Here is a 4,635-nt window from a genome sequence, read left to right as displayed (position 1 = left end):
CACAGAAAAACAGTGAAACATTTAATACTTTATTTTGGTCCACACGTAGCAAGTTCACACAGAAAAACAGTGAAACATTTAATACTTTATTTTGGTCCACACGTAGCAAGTTCACACAGAAAAACAGTGAAACATTTAATACTTTATTTTGGTCCACACGTAGCATAAGTATAATAACACTTATAACCAACAGTGCTATTCCGCAGTGCACCATAAATTGCGATAAGCAACTGATGTTGACACACTAAATATTTTACTCAGTTAATCTTATTTAAGTTGCACCTACAGCATTGGCCTGGTGGTTAGGGCATTCGGCTCGCAATATGTAGGTCACGAGTTTGAATCCCCTCACCGATCTTGCTTGAGGGTGAGGGTGTTATAATGTGACTGTGAAAAGTAGCCAAAGAGTTGGCGATGGGTGGTGTAGACTAGTTGCCTTGTCTCTAGTCATTCACTTGAAAATTAGGGACGACTAGAGCAGATAACCGTTTGTTTGTTTGTTTTTGAATTTCGCGCAAAGCTACACGAGGGCTATCTGCGCTAGCCGTCCCTAATTTAGCAGCGTAAGACTAGATGGAAGGCAGCTAGTCATCACCACCCACCGCCAACTCTTGGGCTACTCTTTTACCAACGAATAGTGGGATTGACCGTCACATTATAACGCCCCCACGGCTGAAAGAGCGAGCATGTTTGGTGGGACGGGGATTCGAACCCGCGACCTACAGATTGCGAGTCGAGCGCCCTAACCACCTGGCCATTTCGGGCCAGACAGATAACTGTGAAGGAGATTTGCGCGAAATTAAACCAACAAACAAACCCTTGCAATAGATTTGAATAATAGTCTTAAGCTTCGGATTTATGCCATGGAAGACATCATTTTGCAAAATAACATCCCAATATGTTCCTACCCTATTTTTAATTTATTAGATTAGCCATACAAATATATTATATTTTTTACATGCATTTCCATTGGTTTCTGGCCAATGGTTGAATATTATGGATATCAACCATTAAAAATAACTAGATACGTAACTTATATGTAATTTTATTAGAAGTTGAAGTTATAGAATACATTATAAAGGACTGTAAAAAGACGCCCGAAATACGTTGACATCAAATACTAAGGTTATTTAGTACAGAGTTATCCATCACCCCTTATTCATGTGACTTTCACCAATAGTACACATCAACACAAAACATTCGTAAATCATGTTTTTTTATTATTATTATTTAGTACAGAGTTATCCATCACCCCTTATTCATGTGACTTTCACCAATAGTACACATCAACACAAAACATTCGTAAATCATGTTTTTTTTTATTATTATTATTTAGCTGTCTCGAAAATAAGCTTGAATAAAAGTATTTTTAGTTAAATGTGCTCTTTTTTTTTAATATTACGCAGTAAATATTTTAATACTGACTTTAGGAAAACGCGATTCAGCGTGTTCCGTACGTTAAAAAGATAACACTGCCCCTTAATGGAAATAATTAAGCCAATAACAATAACGATTCGTCATCAAAATACTAAAATGTCACATCAAGTGCGATGTAAGCCTGATAAATTCATGTCTTACAAGATACCATGTAAGCCTGATAGATTCATGTCTATCTTGACAATGATATGAGGATTCTTGTATGTTTAGAAGACAATTTATTTACTGACAACTTCATTGATAAAGAAATTTTTCCACACGTAACAACTTTACACACTAAAATACTAAAACATTTAATATTTTATTTTGGTCCACGCGTAACAACTTCACACACTAAAATACTAAAACATTTAATGTTTTATTGTGGTCCACACGTAACAACTTTACATACTAAAATACTAAAACATTTAATATTTTATTTTGGTCCACGCGTAACACCTTCACACACTAAAATACTAAAATATTTAATGTTTTATCTTGGTCCACACGTAACAACTTCACATACTAAAACATTTAATGTTTTATTTCGATCCACACATAACAACTTCGCACACTAAAATACTAAAATATTTAATGTTTTATTTTGGTCCACACGTAACACTTTCACACACTAAAATACTAAAATATTTAATGTTTTATTTTGGTCCACACGTAACAACTTCACATACTAAAACACTAAAACATTTAATGTTTTATTTTGGTCCACACGTAACAACTTCACACACTAAAATACTAAAACATTTAATGTTTTATTGTGGTCCACACGTAACAACTTCACACACTAAAACACTAAAACATTTAATGTTTTATTGTGGTCCACACGTAACAATTTCACATACTAAAATACTAAAACATTTAATGTTTTATTGTGGTCCACGCGGAGCGTTTCAGACACAAAACACTACAACATTTAATGTTTTATTTTGGTCCATACGTAGCGCTTCAGATACAAAAACACTAAAGCATTTAACGTTTTATTTTGGTCTACACTTAGCGTTTTAGACACAAAAACACTAAACATATAACGTTTTATTTCGGTCCACACGTAGCGCTTCAGACACAAAAACCCTGGTGGACTGTAATGTGGAATCTGTCAGAGATATAATGTTAAGTTGACAGAACCTGGTGGACTTTAGTGTAGAATCTGTCAGACAGATAATGCTAATATAGATCATGACAGACAGGAAATAGTAAGTTGACACAGTCTGGTGGACCGTAATTTAGAACAAGGCAGACAGATAATGACAAGTTCACACAGTCTGGTAGACCGTAATGCTCCTAAGGCACAGATCAGTATTTCACTCTGCTTGGTGCTCATGTGTGTCCTCTGCTGAAATTGTTCAAATACTCTTCCTTAAAGTATATATGAACTAAAGAAATATCAACTTATGAAGTTATTTTCATTAGTGAGATTTTAATATCATAAAATCATGTGCGAATGATCCAGTTTTGTGGTTTTGAAACTTTACCCTGGCGAATGAAAGTTAGAGGTTACGTAGTCTTAACTGTGCCACCTTGATTATACCAACTGTTAAAGCGCATATTTAGACAAAAAACAATAACGCTTCAGACAAGCTGTCCTGAGTCGCAACTGTTGATAAATCCTGAGCAGTGTGATAATACGATTACAGCCAGATTAACGGGTTAATCCTGTAAGTAAACCATGCGATTAAAAATAGATCGCTGCCTCATTCTTTACTAATTATCCACCATTTCAAGTGTGGACTAAAATATAGTATTAAATAGTGTAGAATCTGTCAGACATATAATGTTAAGTTGACAGAACCTGGTGGGCTGTAGTGTAGAATCTGTCAGACAGATAATGCTAAGTTGAAAGATACAGTTCACCAGGTCCTGTCAACTTAGCATTATCTGTCTGACAGATTCTACACTACAGCCCACCAGATTATGTCAACTTAACATTATATGTCTGACAGATTCTACACTACAGCCCACCAGGTTCTGTCAACTTAGCATTATCTGTCTGACAGATTCTACACTATAGCCCACCAGATTCTGTCAACTTAACATTACATGTCTGACAGATTCTACACTACAGTTCACCAGGTCCTGTCAACTTAGCATTATCTGTCTGACAGATTTTACATGTAATTAACTTGTAATTAACTAATGCTTATTATAGAAACCAAGATGATTATCCACGGACCATGTTTCAACGGGACGTTGGCTTGTTATGCAGAGCGGTGCCGCAGAACTAGAAGAAAGACCGTTGAGTTATAAGTTTGGGTGGTTTTATTAAATTATGAAGAAACAATAACGAAGTCGCGAGACTAAGTTTTACTATTCCATATATATTATTCAGAGAGAGCTGGTGGATCGGCGTGTCTGAACTTTATAAGATGAAATAAAACAAAGTAAATAATACGTGTTTGTTGTTTTTCTCTTTATTTTGATGTGTTGCTCTTCAGTATCTCTGCATTACGTCTGTGGACTTATAACACTTAAAAATACAGATAGCCCATTGTTTAGCTTTGTACTTTACAGCAAACAAACAAAACTTGTTTTATCAATTTTTGAAAGCCACCTGGTGACGACGTTCATGTAATACAGTGACGTGACTATGCATATATATATATATCATGTGATTATCTAATGCGATCGTATACAACAGAAACAATTTCATCAAGAAACGTCAAGTTCTATTGTATGTTAATGAACGTTTCATTGAATTACACAACACAGATTAATGTAGAAAGAAAACGTTTATTCAGTTACAGACATTAGAGTTTGTTTACATTTAGATAGCTTCAATGTCATCTTCTCTAGCAAATATATTCAGAGAGAGAGTGAGTGAAAATTAAACAAACATAGCAGTGTAGGATTAGTGTCATAGTAAACATGTTGAGAAATAAAACATAGAATTTGTTATGCATAAGACTTGTGGGGAGAAGAAACTGGGTTAGATAATCTTTTGAAAGAAAAGTTTTGGGGAGAAGAAGTTGGGTTAAATAATATTTTGAAAGAAAGTTGTGGGGAGAAGAAATTGGGTTAAATAATATTTTGAAAGAAAAGTTGTGGGGAGAAGAAGTTGGGTTAAATAATATTTTGAAAGAAAAGTTGTGGGGAGAAGAAGTTGGGTTAAATAATATTTTGAAAGAAAAGTTGTGGGGAGAAGAAGTTGGGTTAAATAATATTTTGAAAGAAAAGTTGTGGGGAGAAGAAGTTGGGTTAAATAAT

The sequence above is a fragment of the Limulus polyphemus genome, unplaced genomic scaffold (genome assembly GCF_000517525.1).
Source record: "Limulus polyphemus unplaced genomic scaffold, Limulus_polyphemus-2.1.2 Scaffold1645, whole genome shotgun sequence".
NCBI classification, from domain to species: domain Eukaryota; kingdom Metazoa; phylum Arthropoda; class Merostomata; order Xiphosura; family Limulidae; genus Limulus; species Limulus polyphemus.
This window is presented reverse-complemented; position numbering follows the sequence as displayed.